This window comes from Canis lupus, chromosome 14 (genome assembly GCF_003254725.2).
Source record: "Canis lupus dingo isolate Sandy chromosome 14, ASM325472v2, whole genome shotgun sequence".
Taxonomy (NCBI): Eukaryota; Metazoa; Chordata; class Mammalia; order Carnivora; family Canidae; genus Canis; species Canis lupus.
Window position 1 is genome coordinate 42,817,545 of NC_064256.1, and position 18,762 is coordinate 42,836,306.

General features: G+C 44.8%; 1 long non-coding RNA gene across 2 annotated transcripts; it reads left to right on the top strand.

The window, feature by feature from the left end:
- Nucleotides 1-809: 809 nt before the first annotated feature.
- LOC112670663 (uncharacterized) lies at nucleotides 810-18,337 on the top strand. 2 transcript variants are annotated; one of them, XR_003143117.3, is made up of 4 exons: nucleotides 810-1,454; nucleotides 4,346-4,563; nucleotides 16,113-16,230; nucleotides 18,003-18,337. It is a non-coding gene; the product is annotated as an uncharacterized LOC112670663 (long non-coding RNA). The 2 variants fall into 2 exon arrangements; XR_003143116.3 differs by lacking the exon at nucleotides 16,113-16,230 and having other exon boundaries at nucleotides 902-1,454.
- Nucleotides 18,338-18,762: the final 425 nt, after the last annotated feature.

Genomic DNA, 18,762 nt, shown 5'->3' on the forward strand with positions numbered 1-18,762 from the left:
GAGTCAGCATTCAGGGCAGGCTTATGGACCGTTAGTTTTGAACACATGGCCGTGGCTGGTCTTCTAGAGATGGCCCAGACAAAGTTTTTGAAACTGTGTTTCAAATTGCTAGCTGGCCCATGGGGCCCATGGAAGGAAATAGGTGTTTTCAGGAAGAAAAAAAATAAACAGAGAATAATGAGAAGAAGCAGCCCACATAGTCAGTTCTTTTGGTTAATGTAAAATATCACTCACCGATCCTAGCAGACCCAGTAGTAATTATTCTTGTTTGGATGTTTCCAGTGGAAAGGTATCCAGTTTGTAAAAAGCCTTGGTAGTTGTGTCATGAAGGGCACTACTTGCATTTTGGCACAAAATTAGCCTGGCCCACATGCCCCCATCCTGCCTCCTTACGTCCTGCTCTGTCCTGGATTTTGGCAGGGCACCCCTCCAGCATGACGTTCGGCCTCAGCCCCATCCCCGGGTTGCCTAGCCAGGCCCACATCACAGTAGGGAGGCAACAGAGGATGAGGGTGAGGAGTTGGCATCACTGAGTATTTAAGAGCTCAAATTCTAAAGCCAGAAAGATGTCGATTCAAATCTCCAATCTGCCTCTTACTATGTGACCCTGGGCCTCAGGTTCCTAATTAGTCTTGATAATAACATGAACTGATTATAAAGATTTGATAAAAGAGTATACAGTAAGAGTTTATTTAGTTCAGTGCATGGCACATGATATATAATCAGCAGTTGGTCCCTGAGATTACCGGAGTCTTGGTCTTAGTGTTAATCTGGGTGGTTTAAAAGAAGAAAGTAGGTGGATCAAGAGCAGTTCTCAAGTGAATTTATGCCAGTTATGAAGTTTATCCAAATTGGTTTCTAAATCCATTATAGAGTGCTAGAACATTCAGTAGAACATTCTGCAATGGAACATTCTGCAGTCATTAAAAAGTCCTATATCTGTGCTGCCCAGTATAGTATAGCCATTGGCACATGAAATTTGGCTAGAAAGAGTAAATTTTCAAATCTAATTTAAACTGTAGTGGCCATAGGCAATCTGTGGCTACCGTGTCAGGATTAAAACTGCTGAATCTGTAGGCGAAAGGGCAGACGTGGTGAGGGAGCAGTTGACTGTAAAGTAGAGTAAAGCTCAGAGGATTAAAAACGTCAGAAAGAATCAAATGTTTAATAGAGGGATGGACGTAATTCTTATTTCAGCCCCTTAGCACAAAAACAAGTAAACTACGAGACATCTGTAAACATCAGAAGTCAAACAGTCCAGTGTCAAGAGCTATGTGACGAACTGAAATGAAAGAGATTGAACTTTGGCTTGGAAAGGAGAATCGCAAAATGAGCAGCATTTGGTAAGCAGCCCCAAGGAATAAATGAGGCAGCGTCAGACCTGATCGCGAACCCCACTAGGCGGAGGAGCTTCCTGAATTGTCCTTCTGGAAGCCCACGATGAACCCGTACAGGTGAGAGTCATCTGGGGGGAAGGCTAATGGAAGGAGCGGTGCTTGTGTAATCACTGAACTGGCAGCGAGCTCGCTCACTGGCAGCCCAACGCAGAAGCCCATATGGGGAGAAAGGAAAGTTGGCATCTTTTCTGTTCCTATTGGCAAAACCGAGGATATAGGTATACACCGTGTTTGTTCGGCAATAACTCAAATGTGTCACAGACGTTGTGATAGAATGTCTAGTGTCTATAATTAGTTTAAATATTAGAATTGGAATCCGGAGGGTCAAGGGTCTAAGATGAAAAAAATGTTTGCGACAGCACTGGTTTTACGTAGCACTGAGTGTCTACATGGAGGTTGCACGGAGTTGAGGTAAAAGTGGCCCTGCCTTGGGAATGAAGATATTTGGTTTCGAGACCTGGTTTCTGCTGGTTACCGCTTGAGGGTCCTTGAGCAAGTCACTTATGTGCTCTTTGCCCCGCCGTTTCCACGTGTGTAAAAATGGGGTTGGGACTGACTAGCTCGTGAGATTCTTCAAGGGTCAAATAGGAAACGATCTGGAAAACTGGAATGCACTTTGCAAGTGTTACCGTCGTCACTGTCCTTTTGACTTTCTCAATTGCGGTGAACATGGGAGGTTGATCACTTTACAGATGAAGGAACCAAGCTGAGAGGGAGGGGTTTAATGACTTGCCAAAGGTCACACAGCTGTGAGGTCAGCACTCTCATGGGGCTATGAGAATACTGGCTAGGGGTTAGCCCATGATCACGAATATTTCATACTTCTTTTTTTTTAAGATTTTATTTATTTATTCATGAGACACACACACACACACACACAGAAGCAGAGACACAGGCAGAGGGAGAAGCAGGCTCCATGCAGATCGGAGCCTGATGTGGGACTCGATCCCGGGCCTCTGGGATCAAGCCCTGAGCCAAAATCAGACGCTCAACCTCTGAGCCACCCAGGCGTCCCAGATTTCATGTTTCTTTGGAGTCCCTTGCTTTAGAAATGCTTAAACTCAGGGGATGGTGGGACTGAAACAGTCAGACTGCCTTTAAATCCAGACAAGAGAGGCCCCGCCTAGGGCCCCATGTGTTAGAAGGGCTTGCAAACTGGACCAAATCCAATCTGTTTGGGTAAATAACATTTTATTAGCACATAGTCGTGCTCATTCATTTATGAATTGTCTTTGGCTGCTTTTGTATTACGATGGCAGACTTGAGTAATCGCAATAAAGGCCAAAGCCAAAAATATTTACTCTCTGGCCCAGACAGGAAAAAGTTTGCCTACTCCAGGTTTCAAGGGCCCCAGTATCACAAACCACACGAAACTAAACGTATTGAAGAGCACACGGGCAATCTCTCCCTGGGGATCTGATCAGCACTTGGCAGAGTGTGACCCATACCCCAAAATTGCTTCTGTTGCTTTACAGCCTCCCTCAGGTCTCAGGCCCCCGACCTCCACATCTGCACTGTGACCGCAAGAGAGACCACATCTGGCTGCCAGTAAGGTTTAGGGCTTCCAGTGTTCCTGACTCAGGTGGGCGCAGATGGCTTTGGAGTGCAAGGGGGATCCTAGGTGCACAAGTAGTCAGATAACCAAAATGACAAATCAATCGATTTGCCAAACCATTTCCTCCTGGCTAGCATAACCGTAGTAGCCTGTTGCATAACCAAGTGTCAGTTCCTGGTGGAGCCGGGCACCCTTGCTTCTCTTTGAGTTTCAATTCCTGGTTCTGGTTCTGGGAGTCCTCACAGCTTGCCACGGTATCTACAACAGATGTAGGCGGCAACTGGGGAACATTTTGCAATATTATCTCATGTTACCTTTAAACAATTTTTCACATAGATCGCAATGTGACAGGAGTAAAATGTGATGCATTTCTTACAATGGCAATTTGGTGGACATTGAGCACTGGAATCGTGAACAGTGTTATTTTTCTAAAAATGATTTTAACTAGTTTTGATTTACACTTTTGACATTCACATATTATAAGTTGTATTGTGCCTTTTAATTTTAAAGATGTTTTATTTATTTATTTATTTATTTATTTATTTATTTATTTATTTATAAGATTTTATTTATTTATTCATGAGAGACACAGAGAGAGAGAGAGAGAGAGAGAGAGAGAGAGGCAGAGACACAGGCAGAGGGAGAAGCAGGCTCCATGCAGGGAACTTGACGTGGGACCCGATCCTGGGACTCCAGGATCACACCCTGGGCCAAAGGCAGGCGCTAAACCGCTGAGCCACCCAGAGATCCCCTCATTTTAATTTTTTTAAAGGTTTTATTTTTTTAAAAGATTTTATTTATTTATTCATGAGAGACAGAGAGAGAGAGAGAGAGAGAGAGAGAGAGAGGCAGAGACACAGGCAGAGGGAGAAGCAGGCTTCACACAGGGAGCCTGACATAGGACTCGATCCCAGGACCCCAGGATCACGCCCTGAGCCGAAGGCAGACACTCAATCACTGAGCCACCCAGGTGCCCCTAAATTTCTCATTTTTAGAAGACAGATATATCTTTGAAAGCACAAACATTTAAAAATGTTTAATGGTTTTCACCTTAATTTTAATTTGCATTATTTGATGAAAATATATTCACGTTGTCTACTTTGAATATTGTTTTGACTTATTTTTATACTCCTTTGAACATTAATGTCAATGAAATAAGATCCAGGTTTCTTATTTGTGATGGTAATCACGCATTTTGGGTTTGGCAGTAACAGAAATAATATGCCTATCTTTGTTTTTTTAATTTTTTTAAGACAACAGATGGGAAAGTGACTGATCAGAATCATTAATAGGGTTATTTATCCCCCATCCTCCAACTTCTTGATAGGAATTCTCTAGTTGGAATTATATCAATTACCTTCTACCTCAGTATTTCTGGGAATCTGTTTTTCAGGGAAAAAAGAGTTACCTTCAGTATTGGGACTACACAATCCCATGTGACTGCTTGGAGCATTGGGAGCAGGCCTCTTTCTCCGGTGACTAATTGACTAGGAGTCTACTTCTGAGAGTTTCCTGCAGCTCCAAGTTCCTTGAAGCCCCATCTGAGGCTGTCTTGCCCAGGAGGAGAAGGAGGAGGAGGAGGGAAGAACTGACCTGGAAACAGGAAACAAGGTGGCCTTTGTCCCTTTCGTTCTATAGAGAGCTGCTTCCCCTGGGGTGCATTAGGACCAGCCATTCAGGGGCAGTTGGGTGACTCAGTCGGTTAAGTGTCTGCCTTTGGCTCAGTTCATGATCTCAGGGTCCTGAGATCAAGCCCCATGTCAGGCTCCCTGCTCAGCAGAGTGTCTGCTTCTCCCTCTCTCTCTGCCTCCTCCCCACTGCTTGTGTTCTGTCTCTGTCTCTGTCTCTCTCAAATAGATTCTAAAAATTAAAAAAAAAAAAAAAAAAAAAAAAAAGGTCCAGCCATTCGGGGAGCCAACCAAAAGCCCACTTCTCTTGTGGTGGGGAGAGACACACCTCTAAAGCCACCCAAGGTGCTCCTGGAAGACTGACACCAACCATTTTTAATTATCCAGTGGCTCCAAGGCCAGGGCTCAACTCCAGCACCTCAGTGCCCTGGGGGAGCTTCTCCTACACTGCAGAGGAAATACGTATTCATTCGATAGCTCGCTCAGTCGTTGAGCAAACATTGGCTGCTGCCCACTGTGCCAGACGCTGTGCTGAGCATAGGACACAACTGTGAACATGGCCTTCTTGGGATGTAGTAAGAAATATATTTGGCATTTGTCTCTGGTTCCTGGTGCTGAGCTTCCAAAACCCTTGGAGCTTCGTCATAGGACAGTCTTTGGTTTTTCATCATGAGCTCCTTCTTAATGCACTTGAGTTTATGTCAGTGAGGTGACTTGGGGGTGTATGGGTGGTGGGGGGGTGAGGATCCCTAGGGAGCCTCAGATGGTGCTGATCACCAGAAGGACCCAAAGTTTGGAGGGTTGGTGGTTTCAGCCCCATCTGCTGTTAGGGGGCAGGAGGACAGGTTGCTGGAGATTGAATTCCACAAAAATCCTTGAAATGGGTGAGAGAGAGTCAGCGCAAGGGTGTGACTAGAGGACCTGAGCTGCTGGGTTCAGCAGTACCTCATCTGAGATGGATGGATGTCTCACTCTGCAGTTCTATAAACCAACAAACTCCCTTTTTGGTTTAAGTTCATTGGAGTTGGGGTTTTCTTCACTCACATGCAAGAGTCTTGACTCACAGAGCAGACAGGCAGAAAGTCTGCTTCACCATAGTGTGACGAACGCCATCGTAGTAGACGGAAGATGGGAGGCGTGAGTGGCTGCGGGCCCTGCTTCTCCCGTGGCCCAGCCTGGACACCTGCAGCTTCCTGGGCCATGTCCATTCACATCGTCAGCTTCCTCCTCAGTGCCCGTGTGTGTCTGTCTGCCTGGAGGAATGTGCTCGGCCAAGCACAGGACAGGCTAAATAACAGTCTCTTAAATGACACAGTGGTTTCTTTTTCATGTAACAGTTTATGCTGGAATAGCAGCCCAGCTCCCTGAAGTTGTCAGAGGTTCCAGCTCCTTCCAGAGTGCTTCTCATCATCCCTAGGGGGCTGACATGGTCCTCAGGCGTCCCAGCCGTGCCTGGGTCCATGTGTCTGTTATTTTGGTTGTTGATTCACAGCTGAGTTAACCCTTGTTCTCTCCCTTTCCTTGCTATCTCTGTGCGAATTTAGTGCCACTCTTGGGCACCTGGTGACCTTATGGCTCTCACAGAGAACTTGGTAAAGTCTGTAGACATCTTCTCTGCCATCTTGCCACTTCCACAGATCTATACATTCTAGTCTCTCCCACCTTCCAGATCTTTCCATCATCTCTTGCCTTCTCTAAATCTCAGTGTGGAATAGAGAGCAGAACACAGTATGCCTCCAGGACCCAACAGGGGCCTCCCACTCCTTCCAATCTCCTCTCCTTCCCCCACCAGGAAAACCCCAATTTGGATGAGAGAGTGGGGAGAGTAAACTATATCGTCTCATCAGGTTTTCTTCCAAATCTATTTCTCACACCCTGGGTTTTTCTTCTTGAACCTGAGACTTAGGCTTTTGACAATCAAAGGTCAAGAACTGACTTTTTCAGGTATTTCTCAGCTTTTTGCAGTGTCTCCTTATCTCTGAAGGAAGTTGGGTGTCAGGCTGATGGATGGGTGGGGGACACAACAGAGAAGGACAGAGGGGAGGAGAAAAACACATCAGCGAACACTTCAGTCTAGACCCTGAGCACCAGGACAACACAATGCTGGGACTGAATAGGACGCCAGTGCATCCTGCCACCAAGATTGGGAAACATGTCTCACACACTCATGTCTGGTACATATTTTTTCCCCTGGAAGCCTGAATAACCCCCGAGACTATTTTAAATTTTCAAAGAAAATTATGCACATTTCCCCATCTAGGCTGCTATGTTGTGGCGCTATTTCATTATAATAGCAAATATCACAACTATGCCCTCCAATCTAACATTCATAGGAAATATGCCAGTCTCTGATCTGCCTCTGACCTAAGTGTCAAATGTGTTTCCAGGACAGCCCCCCATCCCTGTGACCAGCCCAGATCTATCTCTGCCTGACCAATAAGACATTGCTGTGTCTCTAGGAATGAGACCCAAGCTGGAACCTGGCATCTCTACCCCATAGCGCCAGTCTTTGCAAGGCTTTGCAATCAAGTTGCCCACTTTCAGGTCTTTCAGGTCTACCTGCCAAGCCTCGCTTGCAGGGTGTGTAGCTAAATGTAACTCTGATGGCAGATGGTCAGGGTCACCTTTCCGTAAAATAAGGGAAAATGTGTTGGTAGCCAAGGACCTGCATGCCATTTCTGGCACAAACGTATTGCAGGTTGCAAATCTGTGCTCCACTTGCATGAAAACACTATCATTGAAACCTCAGGCTGAGATGTCTTTCTTAAAATGTGTTCTGTACAAAAGTGACAGATGTTATTTGAAGATAGGGTTCTGGGCAGCCCAGATGGCGCAGTGGTTTGGCGTCGCCTTCAGCCCAGGGTGTGATCCTGGAGACCCAGGATCGAGTCCCACGTTAGGCTCCCTGCATGGAGCCTGCTTCTCCCTCTGCCTCTCTCTCTCTCTCTCTCTCTCTGTGTGTGTCTCTCATGAATAAATAAATAAAATCTTAAAAAAAATAGGGTTCTATGGTCAAATATATTTAACAGGTCCACTTCTCAGAGTCTTTAACATACAAGTGTCCTTTGTAACGCCCGAGAGGGGGTATCATGTGTGATGGTGATCAACTCACTCGGCCTCTGAGCACTTTCTGACGCAGAGAGCTCCTGAGACTGTGGCTGGGTGGGACACACTTTGAGAAATGCTATGGCAATGCCCACTTCTCTTATTACAGTACATTCTTCTGCGGTTCTGACCGTTGTGGCTTGGGGTTAGAAGACCATATTACCTTTCGTAGGAGCTAAGTGACTAAGAAACAGCAATTTGGAGTCACTATTAAGGCCTCATCTCATCATTCCTGTAAATGTCCAGATATGAAGAAATCAATGACTGGATCATTGCCACTGCTCATTTCAGGGCTGGGTTTGCTTGGCTTTGTGACTGTGTGTCCAAGGTCCAACTTGTTTCTCTTATTTATACTTTTCTTTTTTCTTTCTTTCTTTCTTTTTTTTTTTTTTTGAAATGGGGAAGGGGAAAGGGAGAGAAAGAGAAAAAAAATCTTAAGCAGGCTTCACACCCAGCACGGAACCCGACACAAGGCTCAATCTCATGCCCCTGAGATCATGACCTGAGCCCAAATCAAGAGTCAGACGCTTAACCAACTGAGCCATCCAGGCGTCCTATACTTTCTTTTTTGAGACACAAGCACAGTCTTCAATAACCATGAAACATGGTAGGGATCATACAAAGCATCTCAGAGACTTTTCAGGTGGTAAAACCAATGGTGTATTGATGATCAAATTTATTCACCCACCTACTGTTAAGCACCTACTAGGTACCGGGCCCTACAGAGTGCACAAGGTTGAATAAGGCAAAGTCTCTATTCTTAAATATCTCCTGTGCCAGCTCTATCTGATTTCTTCAGCCATTTGTGTTCTAGAAAATGTTACAGTAATGCATTTATAGATAAAGGAACCCATCTGGAGATGAAGTAAATAGCTGGTTCCAGTTTTGGTGCCGCGAGAGGAGAGGCTGTTCCAAGACAACAGAAGAAGGAAGGAAGATCATTACTTCATTTCCACTTAATTTTAGTGAGCTTCTTGGAAGAGGTGGTATTTTGACAGATCTGAAAAAAGAGCATTGGACTGATCTCAAGACAAGTTGTTCAATAAATGTATGAGGATCCAGGCTTGGAAATGTGAGCATTGTGAACGAAAGGAGGCCACCACCACTGAGAGCTCAAAAGCAGTAACGCTGGGTATTCTAAATGTCTCTGTTCACTGTCGTAGAAGGTTCTCCTGCATTTCCTAATTCCCACCATTGTGAGCTGCCGAGCCAGTGTTTCATCATAATCTTGGCCCTCAAACAGTACAGTTCATCCAAAGATGACAGGGTTTTATGAATAGAAGTTCGGCCCTGGACCAAGCTTGTAATAAATCATAGGCTTCATTATACAGGTGAGGAAAAGGGGCCAACTGCTGGATGATAGATTTGCCATGGAGCAAGAGGGCAGACTCCATGCGGTGTTTCGGAAAGGTTCCATTGTGAACTTTGACTGACCCACAAGGTGACTTTCTTTTGGAGTAAATAGTGTGGAAGGAGGACCATAAGAGACCAAAGAATAAAGAGGGAAAAAATTGGGGGTAGATGTTCCCTCCATCCACTACTCCATCAAAATCATGTGAAGCCTCCAGAGAAATGTTAGCATGGTATGATGCTTAACAAATATTAAAGGAGAAAATAAAATGATTTTTCTGTTCAACCCCAATCAAGATCTATGTGAAGAACTGGAGAATTTTTCCTCTCTCTCAGAATTAACAAAAGGCTTATTTAATAGTGTTAGGATGTGACCTCACTGTGGTTAAAAATATCTGTGTTGCTTGTATGTGGAAAGGCAGGTAAACCAAGACTCATGTGGGCAATAAGAAATACAGACATAAGAGAGAAAAGGAAATACAAATGCAATGGCAATAATAGACTTGGATCAACACCAGTATTTTCAAAGAAGCCCCACACAACCTCAAATTCAATAGAAATCTCTTTGCCAAGGACTCTGACACATTCCATCTATCAGCAGGCTGGCTGCTTATTCCTAAGGAGCATCCCTAAGATCAGGCCTTTCCCGTTGGTCCTGTTGGAGCTGAAGCCCCCCTTATTCTCTGCTCCTAATCCCAGCCATCACTGTGCAGGGCCATGAGGCTCAGTCAGGCTGTTTCATATGCTGCCACTGAGTTATAATCCACCTTGTCTGATTTTGCCACACTTGCAGACGTTCATTTTTTTCTCCATCTGTAACTGAGGAAATAACAGGTAATTAATTCGGTGACTAATTAAGCCCCAACCAGGCACTTCAGACTTGTCCTGGTTTGTTCAGTGGCCTGCTGAGGCAGATGGACCCAAACCTTTGGTTGATTTCAGTGGCCTGGAATCTCTGCATTTGTCTACAAGGGAGAAGTGCTATACCTAACGTTGGAGAGTTCCTGGCGAGGAGCTGGCAAGATGTGGGTGGCTATCGTTGGTTCCGTGGACAGTTTGGGAGCCCTTCTAAGAGAGAAGAGTTCAGAAAAGCTGGAGAAGTTGTTCTTGTAAAGTGATCAGTGATCCTGGGGTGAGATTGTAAGGTGGAAGGGGAAGGCAAGATGTCCCAGCAAAGCTGCTAAGACTTCTCCCCACCACCCCAGGTGACAGTATATGTCACAGAATAGGGGAAGCTTGCTTTCCTTCCTGCTGCAGAAAATGGCCCCATGAGGCCTGGCAGCTTTGAGAATAGGAGCACAGGATAAACAGCCACAGGCTGGCCAGGAACCTGGTGTAGATTTGTGAGTGTGCTATTATATAATCTATCCAGGGCGAATACACTAAATTGTTAAGAAGAAGCCAGTTCATTTGAGGCAGAAGTTGCTGGTGCCCACCAATTTTCTGTGTGCTCTGCTCCTCCTCCTGTGGGCACTGCCAGACGACGTCTCCCAGCCCCCATGCATGCAGGGACCATGCGACTAGTCCTGGCCAAGGAAATGTAGGTGAAGCGATGGACACCACTTCCAGGCCTGGCTCCCAAAACCTTCTGTGGGATCCTCCCCACCCTCTCTCTTCGTTGATGCGCTGGCTGGGTGTAGAGGACCCAGTAGAGGACTCTAAAACCCTAGGTGACAACAGGGCCACAAATAGAAGGAGCCTGGGTCACTGAATGATGGCATGGAACAGAGGCTGTCATAGCACACCTCACCCCCATCCTCACCGGGCTGTGATGTGTGTGAAAATTTAAACTTTTTGTGTTAAGCCACTGAGATTTGGAGCTTGCTCGTTACAGTGGCTACTATACTGGCTAATACTGAATTGAAGCTAAAAAGTGACACAGAGAAGGGCCAAGACTACCTAGTACCTTCTCAGATATTTTTCATTGAAGTTTTCAGAAGTGCAGACAAGAGTGCACGCATATCCCCAGGTCCTGGGGCTCATGACCCAACTGTTTCACTTCAAGTTTCAGCTTCCCTTTAGTCTTCTAAAGGAACATTTGTCTTCTTTTCTATAATATACTCATGTTTATCTTCATATCTTCTGAGCTTTAGCCCTCAAGTTGATTTGACTTTTAACCTGGCATCCCATGTACCAGCTATATTACAGTTTGGTTCCAAAGATCCCATCCCCTTTGCCCTGGTTATTTGGTGAAAAGCAAAGCTCTGTCAGGGAAACCCCTATGCAGGGTTTCAGTGAGTTACCCTTCAGATTTCAGATGCCTGATTTAGTTTTTTTAAAAACAAAAATGAAAGCAAACTTGGTCTCATTTTCTGGTTAATGCTGAGGCTATTCAAAATGTTTTAATAACTTGGTTTGACGAAAAAGACAGAGCTTTTTTTTTTAAAAAAAAAAAAAAGAAGTAAAAGAAGTCTGGAGACATTTACTGAAGCTATGTCCCTCTTTGAATTGGGGTAGCCATGGTATAAAGATAGCTAATGCCTTTTTCCCTGCCTCAATGGCTTTTTCTCCTGGAAAACTGTCACACTGCCCAGATGGTGACAAGCCAGAGATGGAGCCTGGGCCCTGGAGACTCACCTAGTGAACACTTGATTTTCAAAAGGAATTTCAAAAAGGAATCAATCAAAATTACCTTAGATGAGGGAAAGGCACCTGAGTCCACTCCTGGACAAACTGAAAACCCCCAATTCGTTTTATCTTTTCTCAATGTTCTCATTTGCTTATCTTCAATGATTTATCAGGGAGAATCACTGAGAAGTTCACTGCCAGGGGCAGAGCAAACTCTGGGCTGCCGCCATCAGCAGAGGTGTGAGCATCAAAAGGAATCATGCTTGGACCAGCTTCTCTGTCTCTTACTGTCTTAATTTTACCCTATGATCTTCAACATAGACTTAACTACCATTATGTCAATATAGGACCTTCAAAAAAGTTGTTGAAACAAAAAGAATGATAAAATGGGTCTTGAAGTGATATTTAATTATCAATATTCATAGCAGCATTATTCACAATAGCCAAAAGGTGGAAGCATCCCATGTCCATTGATAGATACATAGATAAACAAATTGTGTTATACACACACAAAGGAATACTACTCGGCCTTAAAGAAGGAAGGAAATTCTGACCCCTCTTGCAACACGATGAACGTTAAGAACGTCATGCTAAATGAAATAAGCCAGTCACAAAAGGACAAATATTGCATAATTCCTCTTATATAAAGCATTTAGAGTGGTTGAATTCATAGAGACAGAAAGTGGAAAGCAGTTGCCAGAGGCTGTGGGGAAGCAGAATTTGAGAGCTAGTGTTTAATGGGTCAAGGGTTTCAGTTTGGGAAGATGAAAGAGTTCTGGTGCTGGTGATGGTTGCAGGACCATGTGAATGTACTTTGTGCTGCTGAATTGTGTATTTTACCATGGTGAAGATGGTAAATTTGATGTTATGTGCATCCTATCACAGTTAAAATGGTTGAAGAGACATGGCATTGGAGAGTGTGTTGGGAGGAGGTGATGGTCCCCTCGCCACTCCACCCCCTCCCAGATGCATTTGGGCAGTTGGGGTAATTTCTTCAGTTACATATTTTGTTTGCATATGAGCACTCAGTTAGTGATTTATTTTGCTGCTTTGACTTTTGAAGAAAAGAATAAAACAATTTTCTCCTTTTCGCTCACACGAAGAGCCAGGCTTTGTGTTCTCCACTTTTGTGCCCACCTCTCCCATGGAGAATGACTGGCTTTTCTGTGTTTTGAAGGCTGCTGAAAAGACAACCCCACCTGGGGCTCTATTTGGTCATTCTGGACCCTTCTAGGGAGCATTAGGAGTTACCCAAAATGGGGAAGGGTTGCAGCAGGGAGGGGGAGCCTAGGAATTTGAGATGGGTTCTTTGAAGGACTGGGAGGGGTTGCGGCCCCAATACTAAGCCTCAATATTGGGGCTAAGATCTAGCCCCAGTACTAAGTGACTGGGCGGTTGTGGACTTGGGGGGTGCGGCCGCCAATGGAAAGTTGTATTAATATCTCAAAGAAGGATCCATTGATTGCAGCAGAGGGTTTCAAGGCAGAACTTGTATCAGTGAGGAAGTGCCCATATGCCCACACTTTGGCAGCCTACGGCTTGGAGAAGTGCCCCCCCAAAACGTATAGAACCAATGCTGGTGGCAGCTGCAGGTGGCAAAAGGAGCCTCATATCCAGGACAACTGCAGTGGATTATGGAGCATACACCACCTTTATTTTGGAGGACCACAGAAGCTTCCCTTTCAAGTGCCAGTCACTAGAGGGAGGGGTGGGAGCCCAGGCTTGTGGGGAGAAGGAGGGAGGAATAAGTGTTCAGCGGGATACGAATCAATGGAAAAGAAACAAAGAAGTATGTCGCTGCCTACATCTTTAACAAGTGCCTTGGAACACTTCCAGCCATCACAATTGTCCAAATTTTACTCCAAATCCAATCTGTGACTCCTATTGTCTTCTTACACCGGGGGACACTTAGGAAGACGTAACAGATGGCTGTGTGTGGCAATAGCGCTCCTTCCCCACTGCCAGGAGGGACTTTTGTCATAAATGCCTTTCTCTTTCGTCCAAAAATAATCTTTCTTCATATGAACAAAAGCAATACATTGTTTTGCTATTGTATGAAGAAGAAAATGTAAATTTCCCGTAATGCTACCAGCCCAGAGACGACCACTACTAACATTTCACTGTATTTCCTTCCCAGTTTTTCCCGTGCATTGTATCACGTCGTTAGCCAGGGACGTCTTTCAGGTCCCACTGCCCTGCTGTGCTGATGAGCCTGTACTCAACCTTTCTGATCCCAGGATCTTCATGAAGTAGCAGACAGAGCCGGGAGGACCGTGTGGGACACTAGACAGAGAGAACGCTAACCTACCCATAAGGGATGCAAACACCGCCTTCTCAGCAGATTCCTCATCAACCAAAGACTTGATCTGAACATAAGCAACTTAGATTATACTCAGCTGGTTCCAAATGTTTGTTGGCACTTACATGATATTTATCCATAAAAACAAGATTGTAAATGGTGGTTAGATTCGCAGGCCATAAAACCCAAGATGATGAGCAACATAGCTGAGAGGTTGTTGATAACTGTTCTGATCACAGATTCCTTCCAAATCCTTTGGAATTCTGGGTCCCTCCGAGACCCAAATCCCAGATGTCCAAGTCTTGACCCCTTGCCTGGTCTTGGGCCTCTAAACTCTCAGGGTGTGTAGATTTGGCTGGGCAAATGGCAATGGAAGATCAAAAGCAAGGGGAAAGGACTCAAGTGGGAGAGACACAACATCCCTCACAAGTCCAGCATGGCTAATTAGGGAGTCAGCATCGAAATCGTAGACTTTGGAGACACCCCTACTTGGGTTCAAATCCCAGCTCCGCCTTTGATTAGTTGTGTGAGTTTGGGCAGCTCACTGAAACGCTTTGGAATCTGTTTTCTCATCTACAAAATAGGAATAATAATAATACATATTCCTAAGGATTTACTTGAAGATTAGATAAGCCAAGACATGATTTCTCAGACTTGAGAATGCCGATATCTTATAGATTCCCACCGTTGATTTGAAATACTTAAATTAGAACATTTCCTAAATATTGACACTCTTAACAATGACAAAACCAAATGTAAGATTACAAATTAAAAAGACCCCCTAAATTAGAATTAATTAGTGTGATTAATGATGTTATTTTGCCAAAATTAATTCAGCTTCCTGAAGTACTAGTTTCTAGGACATGGTTCTTTTGGGCTTGACATTCCTAACCCACCATATACTGTGTGATGGTTCAACTTGCCTACGACCTTTCTCTAGACTAGACGTTGTAAATTGGAGGGCTGTAGACTGTGTGTAGCCCATGGACAGGTCTCATTTGACCCTTATAGAATTCATTTTTTCAATTAGTTGCTATTATAAGAGAATTAAGAATTACACATACAATCTGCCCTCCCACCTTCTCTTGAAAAGCTGGAAGATCTAGCCCCATAGGGCTGCAGAGTCTGGAGCTGAATGGCAGTCCCCTCTCGCCTGAGCTGGGCTTCCAGGTGGACCCCAACACCACTCCCCGGCTGTCCTCATTTGTGTTAGCTGCCAGCCCCTGTGGTTTTTTGCATTGTGATCTCTTCTTATAGGACTTACTGAAAAGCACCTGTTCTTTCTCTACTAACTTATGGCAATTAAGCAGCACTTCAAGACACCAGCCTGTGAGAAACACAAGAGCAAAAAAGTTCTGCTGAAATGATGATCAGTTCAGTTCTAAGGTGTCCATCGAGATGACCCGGCCAAGTTTGTTCATGTAAATGTGTTTGAAGATTATTATTGAAGTGAAAATACAAAATGTTTACATGCCCCAAGAGTATCTTTAGTTCCTCCGGGATTCCTGAACCCCTGAGCACCGATTCACTCTCAGAGCTCTCAGCCAGAGCCAACACTGCCGACACCTTGATTTCAGACTTCTAGCCCCCAGCACCATGAGAGGATAAACTTCTGTTGTTTTAAGCCACCCAGTTTGGAGAAATTTGTGAGGGCAGCCTTGGGGAACTAATATAGTCGCCTGGCATAGGATCGGACCCCAGAGAAGAATAAGCTGGATGTGACTGTCACTGAAAGGAAAGAAACTAAAGAGAGAGAACAGTAACCATCCCAAAATGCAGTAGGGGGGGGTCCCTCCTCCCTCGTCCCTGGTGGACACGCTGGCAGATGATGACCCACTTGCCCCCAGGAGGCCGCCAGCCCCAGACCTCTGCCCTCCTCTGGCTATTGCTTCTTCAGCATGTACTTTCCACTCCCTTACACCCCCTTGCTCCCCAGTCTCCTCTCTGTGAGTTTGGAGAGAACCATCCGAGCAAGTGCATGGCTGGGAGAGGAGGATGAAAAGCAGGGTCCAGCTCGGGAGCCGGGAGGTCGCTGCTGGGAAGGAGGAAGGCCAACGGGGCCACGAGGCAGGTAGCCTCTGATACACCTTCGGTCCCAAGTCTGAACCAGGCCACCCCGATAGATGGTACCTAAAGGCAACGCCTTTAGGATCTACGGTGACGTCTTGTTCTGGCATAGCCAATACAAAACAAAACTTTTTTCTTTGAAGGAACAAAGAAACCTAAATAAGCACTCGGATCTTCAGCAGCGCTCCGATCTTCCCCGGCCAGCGTGTTCCCACCTCGTGCATCGCTGCGGCCACGCCACGGCCACGGAGGGCATCTCAGGTGGGCTCTGACCTGCCTCGTCCTGACGCCCACTTAGCCTGCTGCTGTCTGTCTGTTGTAACAGTTCTGTCTGTCCTCAGCTCTTTTGAATGAGCTGAGTGTATTTTATCAGACCTTATGTCTCCTCATCTGTTACCTTCACGCCCTTCACACTGACATGCTGTGCTCAACTTTGCAACCAAGTGTTTACTGCTGATGGCATTTTCTCCCCTATTCCCGTCCTCCCATCCCGCTATTTGCATTGCATTAATATGCAAATGAAATGAAATGAACCGCTTCCCCTTTGGTTGAGAATTCACAGTTCTAGGGCTGGAGATGGGCTGGTTTAGTTTTTCATAGATTTTTGTAACACCAAGTTCTGCTGCTGTGTTGGAAAGTAGGAACGTTCCCAGGTGTTTGCCTGCCTTCTTTCCTTATTCTCTTCCTTCCTGTCTCCTTCCCCTTTCTCGCTCTTGCCCTTGATGGGGATCAGGACATGCTATCCCAAAATATAGTACATTGGCATTTTGAATATTTTAAGCTGAAAGAGTTTGAGAAAATGACAAAAACAAGAAGATTGTTCTGACCCCCCTTCACAGATCTGTATTCCTATTACAAGTCATCAATGTGTACACTTAAAAAGATGCAGTTCATTATATGTAAGTATACCTCAATAAAGTAGAAAAATCTAATCAATTAAATGAACAAAGGGCTTTCATGTGAATCAGGTTTATTGAAAAATTGAGCATTAGACTAAAGAAAAGCTGTATCTGGAGAAGACTATATATTAAAAGCTTTAAAAATGATTTTTGGTCCAGCATTTCCAAATCAGGGAATTGATTTTAAGGAAGTCACAGTAACTTTCATCCTAATATTACTCATAAAGGACAAATTGAAGTGGCCTAAATGGTTAGTAAAAGGTACTATGACATATACATATGATATTTCACCATCCAACATGAAAATCATGTTTTGTTTAAATATTTTATTTATTTATTCATGAGAAACACACAGAGAGAGGCAGAGACCTAGGCAGAGTGAGAAGGAGGCTCCCCATAAGGAGCCCAACATGGGGCTCGATCCTAGGACCCCGGGATCACGCCCTGAGCCAAAGGCCATGCTCAACCACTGAGTCACCCAGGCGTCCCGAAAGTCATGTTATTTAAGTGTATTTATTGACACAGACTTTTACACAGACTTTTACAATACACTAATGAGTTGGGGGGTCAATTACCAGAACATATATATATGGTATGATCCTATCTTTAAAAGAATCAGTATGTCCCTACATGCATACAAGAAATCTGGATGTAGTAGTCACATAGGTGGGTATGACAGAGACTGCTAGTTGATCCAACATAGTTCTCTCTTCCACAGTGATAGAATTTTTGACAGGATTCGTGGCCACCCAGCTGAAGACTACATTTCCGGGGTGCCTGGGCTCAGTCAGTTGGGCATCTGCCTTCAACTCAGGTCATGATCCCAGAGTCCTGGGATCCAGCCCCACATCGGGCTCCCTGCTCAGCAGAGTCTGCTGCTCCCTCTCCCTCTGCTCCTCCCCCTAACTTATGCTCTCTCTCACTCACTTGTTCCCTCAAATAAATAACTAAAATCTAAAATAAAAAAAGAAAGACTACATTTCCCAGGGATGCCTGAGTGGCACAGTTGGTTGGGCATCCCACTCTTGGTTTTGGCTCAGCTCATGATCTCAGGGTTGTGAGTCTGCTTGAGTTTCTCTCTTCCTCTGCCTCTCTCTAAAATAAATAAATAAATCTTTTTTTTTTTTTTTAAAGGACTACATTTCCTAGCCTCCATTACAGCTAGATATGACCATATGACTGTGTTCAAGCAAATGGGATCTGAACAGAAGTGCTGTTTCCAACTACAGATGATTCTCTGCAAGAGAAGGGGCATGTTCTCCCCTCTGTATTTTTCCCTTTTCCAGTGGTGGACTGAAGCAGTGGTACAGAGCCATCTTGGACCCCACACACAGGTGGAACAGCCAGGAATTTTGGAGCAAGAAGATGGAAGGAACCTGGGCCTCTCACAGTGTCACAGAGCAGAGCCAAATACTGACTCCAATGTTCATGTGAAAGTGAAATAAAATCTGATGCTTTTTAAGCAACTATTTCTTTAGGTCTCTGAAATGTGACTGAATCCATATCTATCCTACCCAGTGCATGTAGGGAAAAAACAAGTTAGAGAAGAGAATGATTAACAGAGAAATACAGGTGATAAGTCAAATGAAGTGAGTGCTGAAAAGCATCTACTTGGTGAAGCAACGGTGAAGTCACAGGTGACCCCAGGGACAGCACTTTCAAGGGGTGATAAGATCAAAAGCTCAGTTCTGGAAGTGAACTCCAAGTGAGGAAGGATGGATAGTAAATGTAAGCATATTGCCAAGTTTAGCTATAAAGGAGGCAATAACTAGGTGATAATTGGAGAGTGATGTAGAGATGGAGAACAATCCTGGCTCACCTCTCCTGTACTCTCTCATAGCATTCTCAGAGAATGGAAACCCATCCTAACAATAATTGCTAATGTTCTCAGCCC